A 22705-nucleotide genomic window follows, 5' to 3' on the forward strand; every position below is an offset into this window, starting at 1 on the left:
AATGATCTCTTCGTTTCCAAGGCAAACTGTTCAATAACACAGTAATCCAAGTCTGTGACCCAACCAGTAATTCTGAAGAAGCTGAAGTTGAAGGGTTCTATGAAGACCTATAAGACCTTCTAGAACTAACACCCAAAAAAGATTTCCTTTCATTATGAAATGAAGAGAAGTTGCTCAGTTGTGTCTGACTCTTTGTGACCCCAAGGACTGTAGACTACCATGCCCCTCCACCCATGGAATTTTCCAGGCAAGAGTACTAGAGTGTGTTGCCATTTCCTTCTCCAGAGGATCTTCCCAACCTAGGGATTGAACCCAAGTCTCCTGCATTGTAGGCAGATGCTTTACCATCTGAGCCGCCAGGGAAGTCTCCTTTTCATTATAGGGGATTGGAATGCAAAAGTAGGAAGTTAAGAGATACCTGGAGTAACAGGCAGATTTGGCCTTGGGGTACAGAATGAAGCAGGGCAAAGGCTAACAGAGTTTTGCCAAGAGAACACACTGGTCATAGCAAACACCTTCTTCCAACAACACAAGAGAAGACTCTACACATGGAAATCACCAGATGGTCAATACTGAAATCAGATTGATTATATTCTTTGCAGCCAAAGATGGAGAGGCTCTATACAGTCAGCAAAAATAAGACCGGGAGCTGACTGTGGCTCAGATCATGAACTCCTTATTGCCAAATTCAGACTGAAATTGAAGAAAGTAGGGAAAACCACTAGACCATTCAGGTATGACCTAAATCATATCCCTTATGATTATACAGTGGAAGTGACAAATAGATTCAAGGGATTAAATCTGATAGAGAGTGTGCCTGAAGAACTATGGTCGGAAGTTCGTGACATGTACAGGAGGCAGTGATCAAGACCATCCCCAAGAAAAAGAAATGCAAAAAGGCAAAATGGTTGTCTGAAGAGGCCTTATAAATAGCTGAGAAAAGAAGAGAAGCAAAAGGCAAAGGAGAAAAGAAAAGCTATACTCATTTGAATGCAGAGTTTCAAAGAATACAAGCAGAGATAAGAAACCCTTCCTCAGTGATCAATGCCAAGAAATAGAGAAAATCAATTGAATGGGAAAGACTAGAGATCTCTTCAAGAAAATTAAGAGATACCAAGGGAATATTTCATGCAAAGATGGGCACAATAAAGGACAGAAATGGTATGGACCTAACAGAAGCAGAAGAGATGAAGAAGAGGTGGCAAGAATACACAGAAGAACTATACAAAAGAGATCTTCATGACCCAGATAACCATGATGGTGTGATCATTCACCTAGAGTCAGACCTCCTGGAATGAAAAGTCAAGTGGGCCTTATGATGCATCACTATGAACAAAGATAGTGGAGGTGATGGAATTCCAGTTGAGTTATTTCAAATCCTAAAAGATGATGCTGTGAAAGTGCCACACTCAATATGCCAGAAAACTTGGCAAACACAGCAGTGGCTACAGGACTGGAAAAGGTCAGTTTTCATTCCAATCTCAAAGAAGGGCAATACCAAAGAATGTACAAACTACCACACAATTGCACTCATCTCTTACATTAGCAAATTAATGCTCAAAATTCTCCCAGCCAGGCTTCAACAGTACATGAACTGTGAACTTCCATATGTTCAAGCTGGTTTTAGAAAAGGCAGAGGAACCAAAGATCAAATTGCCAATATCCGTTCAATCATCAAAAAGCACGAGAGTTCCAGAAGATTATCTCCTTTGCTTCATTGACTATGCCAAAGCCTTTGACTGTGTGGATCACAATAAACTGTGGAAAAGTCTTCAAGAGATAGGAATAGCAGACCACCTTACCTGCCTCCTGAGAAATCTGTATGCAGGTCATAAAGCAACAGTTAGACTGGGCATGGAACAACAGACTGGTTCCAAATTGGTAAAGGAGTATAGCAAGGTTGTACATTGTCATCCTGCTATTTAACTTTTATGCAGAGTACATCATGTGAAATGCTGGGCTGGATGAAGCACAAGTTGGAGTCAAGATTGCAGGGAGATGGTAGAAAGTGAGGAGGAACTAAAGAGCCTCTTGATGAAAGTGAAAGAGGAAAGTGAAAAAATTGTCTTAAAACTCAGCGTTCAGAGAGCTAAGATGATGGCATCTGGTCCCATCACTTCATGGCAAATAGATGGGGAAACAATGGAAACAGTGACAGATTTTATTTTCTTGGTCTCCAAAATCACTGCAAATGGTGACTGCAGCCATGAAATTAAAAGACGCTTGCTCCTTGGGAAAAAAGCTATGACCAACCTAGACAGCATATTAAAAAGCAAAGACATTATTTGCTGACAAAGGTCTGTCTAGTCAAAGCTATGATTTTTCCCATAGTCATGTATGAATGTGAGAATTGAACCATAAAGAAAGCTGACCGCCGAAGAATTGATGCTTTTGAACTGTGGTGTTGGAGAAGACTCTTGAGAGTCCCTTGGACTGCAAGGAGATCAACCAGTCAATCCTAAAGGAAATCCATTTTGAATATTCATTGGAAAGACTGATGCAGAAACTGAAGCTGCAATACTTTGGCCACCTGATTTGAAGAAGTGAGTCATTGGAAAAGACACTGATGCTGGGAAAAGATTGAAGGTGGGAGAAGGGGATGACTGAGGATGAGATGGTTGGATGGGATCACTGATTCAATGGACATGAGTTTGAGCAAGCTCTGGGAGTCAGTGATGTACAGGGAAACCTGGTATGCTATAGTCCACAGGGTTTCAAAGAGTTGGACACAACTGAGCGACTGAACTGATTGACTGACTTGATACCAGTGGTTCAAGGACGGGGTTGCTGGTAAAGATCAGGGTGCGTGCAGAGCATGTACTCCTTTGTTCTCACTTCAGGTGGTCTCCTGATGAGGTTCTGTGGTTCTCAAAGAGGTTTTCAAACTGTGACCTCTGGAAAGAAGAATGATTCATCAAGTAGTTAACATGTTCCATTTGTTGGGTGTTTCAGTTCTGCCAAAGACTTCAAAGATATTGTTGTGTGTATTCTTTGAGGTGGATCCAGGATCCTGCCCCCCATCACACTGCTCTGCAGTGGAAGCAAGGCCTCTTAACCTCTGGACCACTAGGGAAGTCCCTGTGATGCTGAGCAAGGCCTCATGGGGCACCTGGACACGGAGCCCATTTTGTCCCCCATTTCTTATAGGCAAGACTCCAGCCTCCATGACTTTCAGTTCCAAACTACAGAGCAGTTGCTAATCAAGGGAAGAACAGCAAGGAAACCACCTGAGGTGAGATTAAAGGACCAGAGAGGCTCATCAAGATTAGGAGACTAGACCACCGGAGACCCTGCACACACCCTAATCTTGTCAGCAACCCCACCCTTTGAAACTTTGCAGAAGGAGGAATATAAGACTGTTAATGCCTTGATCCTTATCATATACTCCTGACTATAAAACCTTTCCCTACTCACCAGGGGTGGAGAGCGGGTGGAGTTATTGAGGGGCACTAGCCTACTGGGTTCTCATTTTGCCTGGCAAAGTAGTGAAGTCACTGTTTCTGTTGCAGGAAGGGGGACCCCTTCCAGGACCCAAAACAGCTCTTGTCTAACACTCAGAAATGAATTGTACGAGGAGACACATGTGCTGAGAAAGCAAGAGATTTTATTGGGAAAGGGCATCCGCGTGGAGAGCAGTAGGGTAAGGGAGCCCAGGAGAACTGCTCTGCCACTTGGCTGGCAATCTTGTGGTTTTATGGTGATAGGATTAGTTTCTGGGGTGTCTTTGGCCAATCATTCTAATTCAGAGGCTTTCCTGGTGACGCAAGCATCGCTAAGCCAAGATGGATGCTAGCAAGAGGGATTCGGGGAAGTGGACAAACACGCGGTGTCTCCTTTTGACCTTTCCCTAACTCTTCCGGTTGGTGGTGGCTTATTAGTTCTGTATTCCTTACCAGAATCTCCTGTCATAAAACAGCTCATGGGAATGGTTACTAAAGGGCCTGCCCAGGGTGGGTGGTTTCAGTCAGTGTGCTTCTCCTCTGTAACTGTCTCTGTATTTCTGGCGCATAGAGAGCCAAGATTTTGGCAACACCTGCACTGTTGTTTTTTGGCTGCTCCTCCCTGGTCTCTCCATCCCCTCCCTTACCTATTAGCAGTTGTTTGAATCTGCCCTTTGGGCAAAGGTCATGAAGGCTGGAGTCTGTTCTCTACAAACAGTGCCCAGGAGCCTTACAGGATCCTGCCTGGTTTCAGTCACATGGCCTTCTTCCCTGTCTGCATCCTGTGACTCTCAGTCTGCAAGCGTCCCAACCTCAGGCAGTTTCTAGGCTGATGAGTGATGGTTCTCTTCTACCTGGAGATAGGAGGAGGAAGCTGTCATAAGGGAAAATTTACACACTTCCTTCAGGCAAGGGGCTTCCCTGGTGTCTCAGATGGTAAAGAATGCCTGCAATGCAGGAGACCTGGGTTTGATCCCTAGGTCCGGAAGATCTCATGAAGAAGGGAATGGCCACCCACTCCAGTATTCATATTCTTGCGTGGAGAATCCCATGGACAGAGGAGCCTGGTGGGCTACACAGTTCATGGGATCGCAAAGAGTCGGACATTACTGAGCGAGTAACAGTTTCACTTAGGCGAAAGGGGGAAGGAAGAGACCTTTTCTTGCATCTGCTGTTTCTTGCTGCTGCTGCTACTGCTAAGTCACTTCAGTCGTGTCCGACTCTGTGCGACCCCATAGATGGCAGCCCACCAGGCTTCCCCGTCCCTGGGATTCTCCAGGCAAGAACACTGGAGTGGTTTGCCATTTCCCTCTCCAATGCATGAAAGTGAGAAGTAAAAGTGAAGTCGCTCAGTCATGTCCGACTCCTAGCGACCCCATGGACTGCAGCCCACCAGGCTCCTCCGTCCATGGGATTTTCCAGGCAAGAGTACTGGAGTGGGGTGCCATTGCCTTCTCTGTTTCTTAGTTGCCTTCAACTCAAAATAATCCTTATGTTAAAGTGAGATACTCTCATCCCCTTCACAGTTGTCTGTATCTTATCATTAATGATTAACAGTTTGTTTTTTGTTTAAACCTCCTTCCCAACCTTGAAGTCATGAAGGTGTTCTTTTATAGTTTCTTCCAACAGTTCTAGTTTTATCTTTGATATTTAAGTCTCTGTTCCATTTGAAATTATTTTTTTTTATGTATGATGAGGGAAAAAGATTCAATTTCATCTTTACTCATAAGAACCACTAGTTATCTCAACCTGTTTTGTTGAATAAGCATTCTTTCATCAGTGATCTGAATGACATCTCTGTCACATGCTGAGTATTCATACATGGGTGTATGTGTTTCTGAGTTCTCTGTTATAGTCCATTGGTCCCTATACCAAATCTACAGAATTTTAATATAACAGCTTTGTTTGAATTTGTGCCCCAAAACCAATTCTAAAAATTCAGCTTGTCCATGAAAGTTTTTTAAAGGGAGAATCATTTGAGGAGGGGGTCAGAGTCTTTGGGCTTTCCTGGTGGCTTATATGGTAAAGAATCTGCCTGCAATCTGGGAGACCTGGGTTCAATCCCTGGGTTGGGAAGATGCCCTGAAGAGGAACGGCTACCCACTCCAGTACTCTTGCCTGGAGAATTCCATGGACAGAGGAGCCTGGCAGGCTACAGTCCATGGGGTTGCAAAGAGTCAGACACGACTGAGAGACTTTCAGAGTCTATCATCTTCCACTGTTTGCAGACTTTCTTCTGGTTGGTTGGTGGTTAGGTACCAAGGTGGTGTTCCAGGAAGCTTGTGCTCAGCCCAAAGTTAGCATCCCCCGTGTGGGTGGGGGCCTTAGTTCCTACAGAAGAACTCAAAGTTATTGTTACATATAATGTATATTCCTTGAGAAGGAACCAGGACACTGCACTACGGTGTTTTTTTGACTGTTCCTCCTTTGTTACTGTATTCCCTCCCTTCTCTGGTTAGCAGCTGTTTGAATCTGCCCTTCAGAACTCAGGGAAGGTCAAGGATACGGAATGAAGTTTATTTCTTACAAACAAGCAATGGGGGAAATGGAACAAATTTATACCCGGGAGACCCCATTGGGTCCTGCTCTGTTTCGGTCCCTCCTTTTCTTTGATGCTCCTCAATCCTGAGAAGAACAGGTATGGGACAAGAAAAGGAATAACATTTTGAATAGAGAGGTAAATCCTAAACTCTGCAAAGGAACTAAATTTTCTGGGAATCCAGTTTCACTTCTTGCTAGTGTTTAGCAATGCAATTAAGTTGGATATATTGAACTCCTATTGAGCCGTGAACTCACTGTGTTCTCATTTATTATATATTGATGGTTTCTATGTTTGTTTTTCTGTATACAGTGGGGACTTTCTATGTGGACAATCATATTGCATATGTATGATAAGTTTTGTTTCTTTTTAAATCTTTTTACTTCTTAAATCCTTTTCTTGTCTCTGTTGGTTAAGTGCTCTGGTACAGTGTTGAACAAAAGCAGTCATAGTGTCATTCTTCCTCATTCTAATAGTAATGCTTATAATTTTTTTGTTTACCCTTAAAAGTAATAATTTGCTAATAATTTTTGGCATATACTTTTTTTCAGGTCAAGAAGCACCCTTCAATACTTATTTTACTATAGAATATTTTATATATTTTAATCATGAATCAATTTTGAATCTTATCAAATATCTTTTCCTCATGTTGTGAGAAGTTTATGTGATTTTTCTCCTTTAGTATGTTAATGTGATAAAGTGTATGCATAGACTTTCTAATGTTAAACCATTCTTGTATAAACCCAACTTGGTCATTAAAAATTCCATTATGACATTTATATTTAAAGTGGTTTTCTTGCTGACAACATAGGAGAGTTGTGTTTTTTGGTTGACACTCTTGTGAATTTCATTTGCTAATATTTTGTGTAGGATTTATGTACCTATGGGCAAAAGTTGCCTCTTATCTTTCTTATACTATCTTTGAATAGCTTTAGAATCTCTGTATCAAGAATATTGCCTTTTTTTTCATACCCTGGAAGAATTTATATAAGATTGGAATAATGTTAATTCTTTAAAATCTGGTAGATTATATGTCTTGACTCAGGTGTATATGTATGTGTGTTTGTGTGCCTGTGTATTAAGATTTTTATTTATCAATTCAATTATTTTTTAAAATTGGACTATCCAGGCTTCCTATTTCTTGAATTAGTTTTAGGTTAAAATTTTGTCAATTATTTTCATTGTGTATATTTCCTAATTAAATGGCATAAGATTGTTCATAATTTTAAAAAATCTTTGAAAATTTCTGATGTGTTTGTTTGCCTCCTTTATTCTTTTTCTTGATCCATCTTGCCAGAGGTTGTCACTTTTAATAGTGTTTTTAAATATCCAACTTTTGGCTTTTAAAAAATCCTTTTGATTGTACTTTCGGTCTTTAGTTTCTTTTTTCTTTATCATTTTCTTCCTTTTATTTTCTATGGACTTATCTCATTGTGTTTTCCTAACTTCTTTAGCTAGATGCCTGTCTCATCAACTTTTACCCTCTCTTACTTTCTAATAAACAATTGAAAGTATACATCCCCCTCTAAGAATTGCTTTAACTTTACACACAGATATTTTCAATACTATTGTTTGTTTAATTTTTTTTTTGATAGACAAACATCAGGGTTTTTTTTTCTTTTCAATTCCCAAAACAAGGTCTAGCCAAGTTTATTGTTTAGTGGGCTTTTTCTTTTTTCAAGAGATGAATAGTGAGATTCAAAGTGTATACTACTGGCTACAACTGATATAATAGCTTGAAAAAATGATAATACAGAAGTATGAATATAATACAGAAAGACAAGATTTTAAAACTGTACTGTAGGAATATAACTATAATAAAGATACATTAAAGCCAGGAGTATGTTACACTAGTTCAGAACAGAACTCATAAGGCAGTCCAAACTGATGCTATTAATAGTTAAGGAAAAGGGTCTGTTTTTAGGAAGCATGTCCGGACAGATACCAACACAAAGAAATGCCAGCAGTAAGTACCTGTCCCCTCTTGTTACTTAATGAGGTGTCAAAGGTGAAATAACTAGGTTAACAACTTAAAGTTTCTCCAAGGATTTGTAGTACTGCATCAGCACAATCCAGGCCTTAGGAGCCATGAGACCTTCAAGAGATTTCTGGCCTTCTTAGGTAAAGTTTTTGCATTTGTGTTTTTAAGACAATTCAAAGTCTTCATGGTGCTCACTGTCACAGTAGTCCATCTGCCTCTTTTTCTTGTTATAAGCTGCAACTTGAAAGGGAACTATTTCCAAGGTGATCAGACCAGGGGCCATAGTCAACATTTGGATGCCATGAGTCTGCTCATAAAGATCCTTCCCTGTTTCTGGATGGGGCATGCCAGCCGAGTCTCATCCAACAATGTAAAAGTCGGTTCCCACAACCATCAGTGCTCTACAATGCCACTGGACCTCAGTTGGGACATGGGAAGATGGTCACCACTGTGGTCTCAAGATTGAGGACTCCTTCCTCCAGCACTGCAGCATGCTTCTAAGAGGGACATCATCATCCCTTGTCCAGCCACCAAGAGGGTGAGGGAGAAGGACAGGACACAGTTGCCCCTCTCTAGAAGCTGCTTATGGGTATCTTGCATTAATAGAGCATGGCCGTTGTGCACCGGGTTGTGTAATGGAAATGCAAAGACAGCATCTGCATTCATATCTTTAAACTTCTGCTATAACTCAGTAGGAGTAAAACAATACTGATCAAGACCATCATTCCAATAAATTCAATCTAAGACTTGAGGCTGTCCTTCAGTCAGCCAATCTCCTTGTTCCATAACCATCTTGATGTAAGGGTGGTTCTTGCATGTTTTTCCTGTTTCCTGGCACAGCGCTCCTCCTTCCTGTGCTCAAATAACTCTGGATTTCTGGATTTCAAAGAATAGCCACACAGAGGTCCTTGTATATCAGAGCAAATGCCGTGCAGCCATCTAGTCTCTTTATTTTCTTGAGTAGCTATCAGGACTTTAGGGTGCTGACAAGTTAATGACAGCCTCATCCAGAAGATAATCGAAATGAAGGTACTGCAAGTACTCATTTTCTCTCATAAAGCCATTCAGTGGGGTTGCCCAGTCTTCTGCCAAAACCTGCACCCACTACATATCCACTTTATTAATTTTCAGTGCCAGTAAGGTTTCTGTATGTTTTTGTCAAATGAAGTTTATTTTCTGGCACATACAGTTCTTTCACTTCATAAGAGGCATCCACAATATCCCATTTCTGTAGAAGCTCCACAACCTGCTAAACATAGTCATTTGCATCACAGAAATCAGTTTTTAGCACCAATTCAGGGGCCTCTGGTTTTTCATATCAGAAAATATGAGAATCAATCCCAATGAAACCTTTAATTTCTCCAGCCCGTGCTTTTTTGTAGAGTCCCTTGACATCCCTCTGTTCACAAACATTCAGGGGAGCATCAACGAACACTTCAAAGAAAAATAAACTTGCACCCTTGTGAATGTGCCTTACATTGTTGCATTTCTCAGTATTGTTGTTCACTTGCTCAGTCATGTCTGACTCTGTGACCCCATGGACTGCAGCATGCCAGGCTTCCCTGTCCTTTACCATCTTCCAGAGCCTGCTCAAACTCATGTCCATTGAGTCAGTGATGCCATCCAACCATATTACCCTCTGTTGTCCCCTTCTCCTGCCTTCAATCTTTCCCAGCATCAGGGTCTTTTCCAATGAGTCACTTCTTCAAATCAGGTGGCCAAAGTATTGGACCTTTAGCCTCAGCATCAGTCCTTCCAATGAATATTCAGGATTGATTTCCTTTAGGATTGACTGGTTTGATCTCCATGCTGTCCAAGGGACTCTCAAGAGTCTTTAACACCACAGTTCAAAAGCATCGGTTCTTTGGCGCTCAGCCTTCTTTATGGTCCAACTGTCACGTCCATACATAACTACTGGAAAAACCACAGCTTTGACTATATGGACATTTGTCAGCACAGTGATGTCTCTGCTTTTTAATACAGTCTAAATTTCATAGCTTTTCTTCCAAGGAGCAAGTGTCTTTTAATTTCATGGCTGCAGTCACCATCTGCAGTGATTTTGGAAACCAAGAAAATAAAGTCTGTCATTGTTTCCATTGTTTCCCCATCTATTTGCCATGACATGATGGGACCAGATGCCATCATCTTAGTTTTATGAATGTTGAATTTTAAGCCAGCTTTTTCACTCTCCTCTTTCACCTTCATTCAGAGGCTCTTTAGTTTCTCTCTGCTTTCTGCCATAAGGGTGGTGTCATCTTCACATCTGAGGTTATTGATATTTCTCCCAGCAATCTTGATCCCAGCTTGTGCTTCATCCACCCTGGCATTTTGCATGATATACTCTGCATATAAGTTAAATAAGCGGGGTGACAGCATATAGCCTTTACGTACTCCTTTCCCAATTTGGAACCAGTCCATTGTTCCATGTCCAGGTCCAACTGTTGCTGCATGACCTGCATACAGGTTTCTCAGGAGGCAGGTAAGATGATCTGGTATTCCCATCTCTTGAAAAATTTTCCACAGTTTGTTGTGATCCACACAGTCAAAGGCTTTGGCATAGTCAATAAAGCAAAAGTATAAGGTGATATAAAATTTGTGATACACACTAAGCCAGCATCTGCAAACAGCTTAGCTGTTTCCGCCATGCATCGAACATTCTCTTCTCTGTCTTCAGGACTAAAGCCAAGATTTTTATTGAAACCTTGATGAATGTTGTCACCATCCAAAGTGTAGCATGAAATAATATGGCAAACCAAGTACTCCTCTACAGCCATGCTTACTGTGGTCTTTCCTGCTCCAGATAAGCCTGTTAGCCATACTGTGTAACCACAGAAGCCACCCGTGGTCCCCACCACTTGATCTCCCTTGTTCCTGGTGACATGGTGAGCTTGGTAGGTGATATTAGTTGCTCTCTGCATCACCCAGTTCTGTGCATTGTTGCTCAGTTTAACTTTCTTGCACAGGCTACTGAGGACCTTCATGGCTGCACAGTGTGTGGGTGCCAGGGTTCTCCTATTTTTTTCCTTTTTTTTTCCTTTTGGCTGCAACAGATCTTAGTTTTGCTGCGTGAGCTTCTGTCTAATAGTGGCTTTTGGACTTAGTTGCCCCACAGCATGTGGGATCTTAGTTCCCCAACCAAGGATCAAACCCACATCCCCTGCATTGCAAGGTAGATTTTAACCACTGAACCACCAGGGAAGTCCCTTCAATACCATTCTCTGGACCACAGTTGGGATTTCTGGTATAGATTGATTTATGGCAGGTAAATGAAAAATTTTGAGTACTTATTAAGTATAAGCCACTATGGTAATCACCCTAAGATATGAACATCTACAGGAAAGTAAATCTGTTGTATACTTCTGTTGTGACTTATTTCCTTGAAGTTCTGCAGTCCTAATATTTTCCTTTGCTATAAGGATGTTGAAATCAATAGGAATAAGACAATGTCAATAGTAAGCAAGGAAGCAAAGTGACCCAAACCTATGAAACAATGAAGAGAAACAGTCTCAGCCCCCAAATATACTTAAATACCAAGGATTATTATTCTTGCCTGGGAAATCCCATGGACAGTGGAGTCTGGCGGGCTGTAGTCCATAAGGTCACAAAAGAGTTGGACACAATTTAGCGACAAAACAACTAAGGATTATATTGGGGTAAATGGCATTTTTTTTTAATGTGCTTCTTATTTGTTCTCTACTGTATCCTGAAATAGAAACCAAAAATTACAGTTTACTAGTAAAATGAAAAGGGGAAGTTCTTTGGCCAGAAATTTTCTCAGTTCTTTGAACCATATGGTTTGGAAGCTTCTGAAGGCAGCTTTTCATACTCTAACTTTATAATTTGTTCTAATCTTCCATGAATATGCGCCTTGCCACCATTCATTTTCTTCTGTCCCATAATTTCAAGATCCATATGTGGGTGGATATTGGATAGGTAACTAGGAACATTTCTGTTATTGTTTCAATGACCAGGAAGTCATTAAAGTGCTGCACTCACTATGCCAGCAATTTGGAAAACTTAGTAGTGGCCACAGGACTGGAAAATGTCAGTTTTCATTCCAATCCCAAAGAAAGGCAATTGCCAAAGAATGTTCAAACTACCACATAACTGCACTCATCTCACATACTAGCAAAAGAAACTGAAGTTGCTCACTTGTGTCCGACTCTTTGCAACTCCATGGACTGTAGCCTACCAGGTTCCTCTGACCATGGGATTTTCCAGGCAAGAATACTGGAGTGTGTTGCCATTTCCCTCTCCAGGAGATCTTCCAGACCCAGGGATTGAACCCGGGTCTCCTGCATTGTAGGCAGACGCTTTACCATCTGAGGCACCAGGGAAGCTCAATAATGCTCAAAATTCTCCAAGCAAGGCTTCACGTACTGTGAACCAAGAAATTCCAGATGTTCAGGCTGGATTTAGAAAAGGCAGAGGAATCAGAGATGAAATTGCCAACATCTGTTGGATCATCGAAAAAATAAGAGAATTCCAGAAAAATATCTATTTCTGCTTCATTGACTACACTAAAGCCTTTGACTGTGTGGATCACAACAAACTGTGGAAAATTCTTCAAGAGATAGGAATACCAGATCATCTTACCTGCTTCCTGAGAAATCTGTATACAGGTCAATAAGCAACAGTTAGAACCGAACATAGAACAATGGACTGGTTCCAAATTGGGAAAGGAATACGTCAAAGCTGTATATTGTCACCTTGCTTGTATAACTTACATGCAGAGTAAATCATGCAAAATGCTGGGCTGGAGGAAGCACAAGCTGGAGTCAAGACTTCTGGAAGAAATATCAATAACCTCAGATGTGCAGATGACACCACCCTTATTGCAGAAAGCAGAGAGAAATTAAAGAGCCTCTTGATGAAGATGAAAGAGGAGAGTGAAAAAGCTGGCTTAAAACTCAACATTCAGAAAACTAAGATCACGGCATGTGGTCCCATCACTTCGTGGCAAATAGATGGGGAAACAATGGAAACAGTGACAGACTTTATTTTCTTGGTTTCCAAAATCACTGCAGATGGTGACTGCAGCCATGAAATTAAAAGATGCTTGCTCCTTGGGAAAAAAGCTATGACTAACCTAGACAGCATATTAAAAAGCAAAGACATTACTTTACTGACAAAGGTCTGTATAGTCAGAGCTATGGTTATTTCCTGTAGTCATGTATGAATGTGAGAGTTGGACCATGAAGAAAGCTGAGCGCTGAAGAATTGATGCTTTTGAACTGTGGTATTGCAGAAGACTCTAGAGTCCCTTGGATAGCATGGAGATCAAACCAGTCAATCCTAAAGGAAATCAATCCTCAATATTCATTGGAAGGACTGATGCTGAAGCTGAAACTCCAATACTTTGGCCACCTGATTCGAAGAACTGACTCATTGGAAAAGACCCTGATGCTGGAAAAGATTGAAGGCAGGAGGAGAAGGGGACAGAGGGTAAGATGGTTGGATGGCATCACTGACTTGATGGACATGTGTTTGAGAAAGCTCTGGGAACTGGTGATGAACAGAGAAAACTGGTGTCCTATAGTCCATGGGGTTGCAAAGAGTCAGAAATGACTGAGTGAACTGATCAAGAAGAATGAAGGAGGATTGCATTTATTTATATATCATGCATGTTTTAAATTTTTTATTTTTTAATAAAAATTTTATGTTTATGCAACATGATGATTTGATATATGTATACATAACGAAATGATTACGATCAGATCAGATCAGATCAGTCGCTCAGTCGTGTCCGACTCTTTGCGACCCCATGAATCCCAGCACGCCAGGCCTCCCTGTCCATCACCAACTCCCTGAGTTCACTGAGACTCAAGTCCATCGAGTCAGTGATGCCATCCAACCATCTCATCCTCTGTCGTCCCCTTCTCCTCCTGCCCCCAATCCCTCCCAGCATCAGAGTCTTTTCCAATGAGTCAACTCTTCGCATAATGTGGCCAAAGTACTGGAGTTTCAGCTTTAGCATCATTCCTTCCAAAGAAATCCCAGGGCTGATCTCCTTCAGAATGGACTGGTTGGATCTCCTTGCAGTCCAAGGGACTCTCAAGAGTCTTCTCCAACACCACAGTTCAAAAGCATCGATTCTTTGGCGCTCAGCCTTCTTCACAGTCCAACTCTCACATCCATACATGACCACAGGAAAAAACATAGCCTTGACTAGATGAACCTTTGTTGGCAAAGTAATGTCTCTGCTTTTGAATATGCTATCTGTGTTGGTCATAACTTTCCTTCCAAGGAGTAAGCGTCTTTTAATTTCATGGCTGCAGTCACCATCTACAGTGATTTTGGAGCCCAGAAAAATAAAGTCTGACACTGTTTCCACTGTTTCCCCATCTATTTCCCATGAAGTGGTGGGACCAGATGCCATGATCTTCGTTTTCTGAATGTTGAGCCTTAAGCCAACTTTTTCACTCTCCACTTTCACTTTCATCAAGAGGCTTTTGAGTTCCTCTTCACTTTCTGCCATAAGGGTGGTGTCATCTGCATATCTGAGGTTACTGATATTTCTCCTGGCAATCTTGATTCCAATTTGTGTTTCTTCCAGTCCAGCGTTTCTCATGATGTACTCTGCATATAAGTTAAATAAACAGGGTGACAATATACAGCCTTGATGAACTCTTTTTCCTATTTGGAACCAGTCTGTTGTTCTATGTCCAGTTCTAACTGTTGCTTCCTGACCTGCATACAGATTTCTCAAGAGGCAGATCAGGTGGTCTGGGATTCCCATCTCTTTCAGAATTTTCCACAGTTTATTGTGATCCACACAGTCAAAGGCTTTGGCATAGTCAATAAAGCAAAAATAGATGTTTTTCTGGAACTCCCTTGCTTTTTCCATGATCCAGCGGATGTTGGCAATTTGATCTCTGGTTCCTCTGCCTTTTCTAAAACCAGCTTGAACTCTCTTGCTTTTTCCATGATCCAGCGGATGTTGGCAATTTGATCTCTGGTTCCTCTGCCTTTTCTAAAACCAGCTTGAACTCTCTTGCTTTTTCCATGATCCAGCAGATGTTGACAATTTGATCTCTGGTTCCTCTGCCTTTTCTAAAACCAGCTTGAACTCTCTTGCTTTTTCCATGATCCAGCGGATGTTGGCAATTTGACCTCTGGTTCCTCTGCCTTTTCTAAAAGCAGCTTGAACTCTCTTGCTTTTTCCATGATCCAGCGGATGTTGGCAATTTGACCTCTGGTTCCTCTGCCTTTTCTAAAAGCAGCTTGAACTCTCTTGCTTTTTCCATGATCCAGCGGATGTTGGCAATTTGACCTCTGGTTCCTCTGCCTTTTCTAAAACCAGCTTGAACTCTCTTGCTTTTTCCATGATCCAGCGGATGTTGGCAATTTGATCTCTGGTTCCTCTGCCTTTTCTAAAACCAGCTTGAACTCTCTTGCTTTTTCCATGATCCAGCGGATGTTGGCAATTTGATCTCTGGTTCCTCTGCCTTTTCTAAAACCAGCTTGAACTCTCTTGCTTTTTCCATGATCCAGCGGATGTTGGCAATTTGACCTCTGGTTCCTCTGCCTTTTCTAAAACCAGCTTGAACTCTCTTGCTTTTTCCATGAGCCAGTGGATGTTGACAATTTGATCTCTGGTTCCTCTGCCTTTTCTAAAACCAGCTTGAACTCTCTTGCTTTTTCCATGATCCAGCGGATGTTGGCAATTTGACCTCTGGTTCCTCTGCCTTTTCTAAAACCAGCTTGAACTCTCTTGCTTTTTCCATGATCCAGCGGATGTTGGCAATTTGACCTCTGGTTCCTCTGCCTTTTCTAAAACCAGCTTGAACTCTCTTGCTTTTTCCATGATCCAGCGGATGTTGGCAATTTGATCTCCGGTTCCTCTGCCTTTTCTAAAACCAGCTTGAACTCTCTTGCTTTTTCCATGATCCAGCGGATGTTGGCAATTTGATCTCTGGTTCCTCTGCCTTTTCTAAAACCAGCTTGAACATCAGGAAGTTCACAGTTCACATATTGCTGAAGCCTTCGAGAATTTTGAGCATTACTTTACTAGCGTGTGAGATGAGTGCAATTGTGCAGTAGTTTGAGCATTCTTTGGCATTGCCTTTCTTTGGGATTGGAATGAAAACTGACCTTTTCCAGTCCTGTGGCCACTGCTGAGTTTTCCAAATTTGCTGGCATATTGAGTGCAGCACTTTCACAGCATCATCTTTCAGGATTTGGAATAGCTCAACTGGTATTCCATCATCTCCACTAGCTTTGTTCGTAGTGATGCTTTCTAAGGCCCACTTGACTTCACATTCCAGGATATCTGGCTCTAGGTCAGTGATCACACCATCGTGATTATCTGGGTTGTGAAGATCTTTTTTGTACAGTTCTTCTGTGTATTCTTGCCACCTCTTCTTAATATCTTCTGCTTCTGTTAGGTCCATACCATTTCTGTCCTTTATCGAGCTCATCTTTGCATGAAATGTTCCTTTGGTATCTCTGATTTTCTTGAAGAGATCCCTAGTCTTTCCCATTCTGTTGTTTTCCTCTATTTCTTTGCATTGATCGCTGAGGAAGGCTTTCTTATCTCTTCTTGCTATTCTTTGGAACTCTGCATTCAGATGTTTATATCTTTCCTTTTCTCCTTTGCTTTTCGCTTCTCTTCTTTTCACAGCTATTTGTAAGGCCTCCCCAGACAGCCATTTTGCTTTTTTGCATTTCTTTTCTATGGGAATGATCTTGATCCCTGTCTCCTGTACAGTGTCATGAACCTCATTCCATAGTTCATCAGGCACTCTATCTATCAAATCTAGGCCCTTAAATCTATTTCTCACTTCCACTGTATAATCATAAGGGATTTGACTTAGGTCATACCTGAATGGTCTAGTGGTTTTCCCTACTTTCTTCAATTTAAGTCTGAATTTGGCAATAAGGAGTTCATGGTCTGAGCCACAGTCAGCTCCTGGTCTTGTTTTGGCTGACTGTATAGAGCTTCTCCATCTTTGGCTGCAAAGAATATAATCAATCTGATTTCGGTGTTGACCATCTGGTGATGTCCATGTATAAAGTCTTCTAATGATTACTATAGTTGACCTAATTAACATATTATCTTGTTACATAATTATTCCATTTGTGTGTGTGGTGAGAGCACCTGGGATCTATTCTCAGTAAATTTCTATATTCAATACTGTATTTTTAGCTATAGTTATCATATGGTATATTACATCCTCTTAGTCATCTTACATATCTGCAACTTTGTAACTTTTGACCAAACTCATTTCCCCCACCTGACACCATCTGCTCTCTGCTTTTATGTATCTGACATTTTTAGATTTCACATATCATTGAGATCATGCAGATTTTTTTCTTGTGTGTCCGGCTTATTTTGCTTAGTATAATATTCTCCAGGTTCACTCATGTCATTGCAAATGGCAAGTGTATTGGGTATATTTACATTAGGTCGAACTGCATGAGATATTTAACCATTTTTAACCTACAAAGATGCCAATTTCATATGGCTCAAATGTGAATATTTAGAGCTTGAGTGGAAGCAAATCTATGGCATTGTCATGGAAACTCTCTTTTCTGCTAAGAGAAAAAAATGGGAGAAAGTTAAAGAACCACCATAAGTAATTGTGTCACAATTGGTAAACCTTAAAATCCAAGGCTACTAAATGAATGTTGAACTTCTGATAAACCATTGGGATCTGATCAAGAAATAAGCCTTTTTTTTTGTACTTTGAGTCTAAAGCAGGGAACTGGTGGCATTTCAGTTGCTCAGCACACTGTTAATGGGCTTTGTTTTCTTTTAAACAACTTGGGGGGGGAATGACTGATATGGGGAGTTGAGGGGGAGAGCAGAAAGAGTCAATATCACAAAGAACTAAGTACAATTCACTCATTTACTGTCAGGCAGTATTAACTGTCAAATGAAGAACATTTGAATAACTTTAAACTCTGATGTTCCAGAGTGCACTCTTATTATGTTGTTACTGCCATCTGTCCCCTAGAATAGTTTAGTTGTTGAATTGCAGTAGTCTTATCTTCAGGGGTGTCATGGGGTTCCAATATCTGATATTTTTTGCACTCCCCTTGTGTGTGTACTGTGCTGACTCACATTCTTGGAAATTATGAATCTGATTTTTGCTATAATCAGTAAATGATACCCTTGTCCTCCTTTTGCACGTCCCAGGTGGTGCTGCTGCTGTCGCTTCAGTCGTGTCCAACTCTGTGCGACCCCATAGACGGCGGCCCACTAGGCTCCTCCGCCCATGGGATTTTCCAGGCAAGAGTACTGGAGTGGGGTGCCATTGCCTTCTCCGAAGGGATGGGCTAGGTGTTTCCAACTTATGTACACGAGTCCAGTTTTCTGAGAACTTAGGAAGGAGATTTAGCATTTTCTCTCCTTGGAGCTGGGGAATTGCAAAGTGCTTTTTTTTCCCTTTTCTTAACAAGTGGAAATTAGATAACAGGCTTAATAAACATGATTATAAACTCAGCTCGCCTTACAAGCCTCACTCTTTTAAGACTCAAAACTCTAAATGAAAGAAGCTGAATGATTTACCCCGACCCAGGTGGCTACCTGAGACAGCTCCAACCTGAAGAACAGAAAGGGCCTGAGGATGCAGTGCTTTGCAGCAGTGAGGCCTTTTCTCATTCTTCTTAAAGATTTAGAACATAGAATTTCCCCCAGTGACCTTAGGTGTTTTCAGTATGGTCATCTCACTCATAGGTTGGAATGATCCTACCGTTTGTAATTCAAACCTCTGGAATCCCTGTGGGTGCATAAGCCTATGCCTGCCCTTTCACCCTGGAAAGAGGTTGAGGGGTGCTTCCATCTGCTGTCCCTCCAGATGGTTTGCTGTGCAAAGACAGCCGAGCCCCAGAGCTTTACATCCCCAGAGCTCTGAGCTATCAGTCTTCCATTATCTAGTCCCTATTGCTGGCATTCACCCCACTCCAGTACTCTTGCCTGGAAAATCCCATGGACGGAGGAGCCTGGTAGGCTCCAGTCCATGGGGTCGCTAAGAGTCGAGCACGACTGAGTGACTTCACTTTTACTTTTCACTTTCATGCATTGGAGAAGGAAATGGCAACCCACTCCAGTATTCTTGCCTGGAGAATCCCAGGGACAGAGGAGCCTAGTGGGCTGCCATCTATGGGGTCGCACAGAGTCGGACACGACTGAAGCGCCTTAGCAGCAGCATTGCTGGCATTACAGGAGAAGGAGATAATGGAAAAGTTGAGAAAGTTCTCAAGATTACCTAGTTTGTTAGTGGCTAAGTTTTGGGGGTTTTATACAGAAAAATTATGAAGTAGAACTTCCCTACAATGTTTTGGGTTAAACTTGTCTAAAGCTATGCAAAGGAGAAAAGGAAAGATATACCCATTTGAATGCAGAGTTCCAAAGAATAGCAGGGAGAAATAAGAAAGTCTTCTTCCGTGATCAATGCAAAGAAATAGAGGAAAACAATAGAATGAGAAAGACTAGAGATCTCTTCAAGAAAATTAGAGATACCAAGGGAACATTTCATGCAAAGATGGGCATAATAAAGGACAGAAATGGTATGGACCTTACAGAAGCAGAGGAGATGAAGAAGAGGTGGCAAGAATACACAGAAGAACTGTACAAAAAAGATCTTCATGACCCAGATAACCATGATGATGTGATCACTCACCTAGAGCCAGACACCCTGGATCACAAAGTCAAGTGGGCCTTAGGAAGCATCACTATGAACAAAGCTAGTGGAGGTGATGGAATTTCAGTTGAGCTATTTTAAATCTTAAAAGATGATGCTGTTAAAGTGTTGCACTCAATATTCCAGCAAATTTGGAAAACTCAGCAGTGGCCACAGGACTGGAATGGGTCAGTTTTCATTCCTATCCCAAAGAAAGGCAATGCCAAAGAATGTTCAAACTACCACACAATTGCACTCATCTCACACGCTAGTAAAGTAATGCTCAAAATTCTCCAAGCCAGGCTTCAACAGTATGTGAACAGTGAACTTCCAGAGGTTCAAGCTGGATTTAGGAAAGGCAAAGGAACCAGAGATCAAATTACCAACATCTGTTGGATCATTGAAACAGCAAGAGAATGCCAGAAAAACATCTACTTCTGCTTTACTGATTATGCCAAAGCCTTTGACTATGTGGATCACAACAAATTGGAAAAATCTTCAAGAGATGGGAATACCAGCCCACCTGACCTGCCTCCTGAGAAGTCTGTATGCAGGTCAAGAAGCAACAGTTAGAACTGAACATGGAACAGCAGACTGGTTCCAAATCAGGAAAGGAGTATGTCAAGGTTGTGTATTGTCACCCTGCTTATTTAACTTAAATGCAGAGTACATCATGAGAAATGCTGGGCTGTCTGGAATCAAGGAGAAATATCAACCTCAGATATGCAGATGACACCACTCTTATGGCAGAAAGTGAAGAACTAAAGAGCCTCTTCATGAAAGTAAAAGAGGAGAGTGAAAAAGTTGGCTTAAAACTCAACATTCAGAAAACAAAGAACATGGCACCCCGTCCCATCACTTCATGGAAACAGTGAGAGATTTTATTTGGGGGGCTCCAAAATCACTGCAGATGATGACTGCAGCCATGAAATTAAAAGACTCTTGTTCCTTGGAAGAAAAGTATGACCAACATAGACAGCATATTTAAAAGCAGAGATATTACTTTGCCAACAAAGGTCCGTCTAGTCAAAGCTATGGTTTTTCCAGTAATCATGTATGGATGTGAGAGTTGGACTATAAAGAAAGCTGAGTGCCAAAGAATTGATGCTTTTGAACTGTGATGTTGGAGCAGACTCTTGAGAGTCCCTTGGACCTCAAGGAGATCCAACCAGTCCATCCTAAAGGAAATCAATCCTGAATATTCTTTGGAAGGACTGATGCTGAAGCTGAAATTCCAATACTTTGGCCACTTGATGCAAAGAACTAACTTATTGGAGGAGACCCTGATGCTGGGGAAGATTGAAAGCAGGAGGAGAAGGGAACAACAGAGGATGAGATGGTTGGATGGCATCACCGACTCAATAGACATGAGTTTGAGCAAGCTCCGGGAGATGGTGATGGACAGGGAAGCCTGACGTGCTGCAGTCCATGAGGCTGCAAAGAGTCGGACACGACTGAGTGACTGAACTGAATTGAAGGGTATGCTGTCCAATATAGTAGCTACTTGTCACATGTAGTTATTTTCAATTATTTAAAATTAAAAATTAAGTTTCTTATTTGCACTTTCCACATTTCAGGTGCTCAGTAGCTGCATTTAACTAGTGGCTACCATTTGTGCAAGTGAAAACAGAGTATTTCCATCACTGCTGAATGTTCTGTTGGATGCACAGGTCTAAAGTGATCTACTGTTGGCAGGTTATATGATTCAAAGGCACATCATTTGAATCACTCACTTGTTTGTGTGGAGCACAACAAACTGTGGAAAATTCTTCAAGAGATGGGAATACCAGACCACCTGACCCGCCTCCTGAGAAATCTGTATGCAAGCCAAGAAGCTACAGTTAGAACTGAACATGGAATAACAGACTGGTTCCAAATCAGGAAAGGAGTATGTCAAGGCTGTGTATTGTCACCCTGCTTATTTAACTTACATGCAGAGCATATCATGAGAAATGCTGGGCTGGCTGGAATCAAGATTGCCTCAAAGATAAGACTCAAAGATATTACCAAGAAAGGAGTGTAGGGACTTCCACTGGTTGGGGGCCTAGGATCCCACATTTTGTATGACATGGCCAAAAAACAAACAAACTAGCGAGAAAAGGTAATGCTCAGATCTCATTCAGCAGACTGAACTAAAAGGAAAGTGAGCTCCTCTGAGATATTCTAGATAGTTGCTCACATGTCTGTTGTTTACATGTTATTGTTCAGTAAATAGTACCTGTGTATATTCATTCAATTACTGTTTTAGTCAGTGTGCATTTATTGCATCCCTGTTGTGTTCCAGGAGTAGTGTAGGTGCTGAGACACTGCCCTGTCCATGAGGAACTACTGTCTAGAGGAGACAGGCATAAAAACAGGTCATGGTAATGCAGCATGACATATTGTAATATATATGATGATGTGGAAGCTTTTATGGAGACAGAGGAAATAAACTTCCTGGGCCTGGAAGAGTTTGATAAAATATCACAGAGAAGGCGATATTTGAGATTGGTGCTGAATCTCAGCCTCAGTGCACTGGTGCCGAATCGAATCTCAGAGACAGAGTTTAGGTGAAGTAGAAAAAATAGCTTTATTGCTTTACCAGGAAAATGGGAACATAGTGGGTTACTGCCCTCAAAACTTTGTATCCCAACCCAGGTGGATCTGGTGGGGAGTTTTATGGCAATGTTGAAGGGTGGCGTTGCTGATAAGGGTCAGGGTGTGTGCAGGGCCTCAGGTAGTCTCCTGATGAGCTTCTGTGGTCCCTGAGGTTATCAAACTGTGACCTCTCTGGAATGAAGAATGCCTCATCAAGTAGTTAATGTGTTTGTTGGGGATTTTGGTTCTTCGGAAGAGCTCAAAGATATTGTTAGGTGTATCCTTTGAGGTGGAACCAGGACCCTGCCCCAAGGCTGCACTATTGTTTCTGACTGCTTCTCCTTGTCTCCATATCCCCTCCCTTCCTTGTTTAGCAATGGTTTGAACCTACCCTTTGGAACTCAAGGAAGGTCATAAAGGCTAAAGCCTATTTCCTACAAACAAGAAACGGGATGCAGAAAGCCTTCCGTGCCCAGGAACCCCACATTGTCCTCTGTTTCAAGCTGAGGTTTGCAGGATGGGTAGGATTTTGCCAGTGGAT

The 22705-nt window shown here is 41.6% G+C and overlaps 1 pseudogene; it reads right to left on the bottom strand.

The window, feature by feature from the left end:
- Positions 1-8009: 8009 nt before the first annotated feature.
- On the bottom strand, positions 8010-9625 carry LOC147365891 (bifunctional 3'-phosphoadenosine 5'-phosphosulfate synthase 1 pseudogene; annotated as a pseudogene).
- Positions 9626-22705: the final 13080 nt, after the last annotated feature.

This window comes from Bos grunniens, chromosome 9, assembly GCF_055505025.1.
Source record: "Bos grunniens cultivar Pamir isolate PY7600 chromosome 9, Bosgru_T2T1.0, whole genome shotgun sequence".
NCBI lineage: Eukaryota > Metazoa > Chordata > Mammalia > Artiodactyla > Bovidae > Bos > Bos grunniens.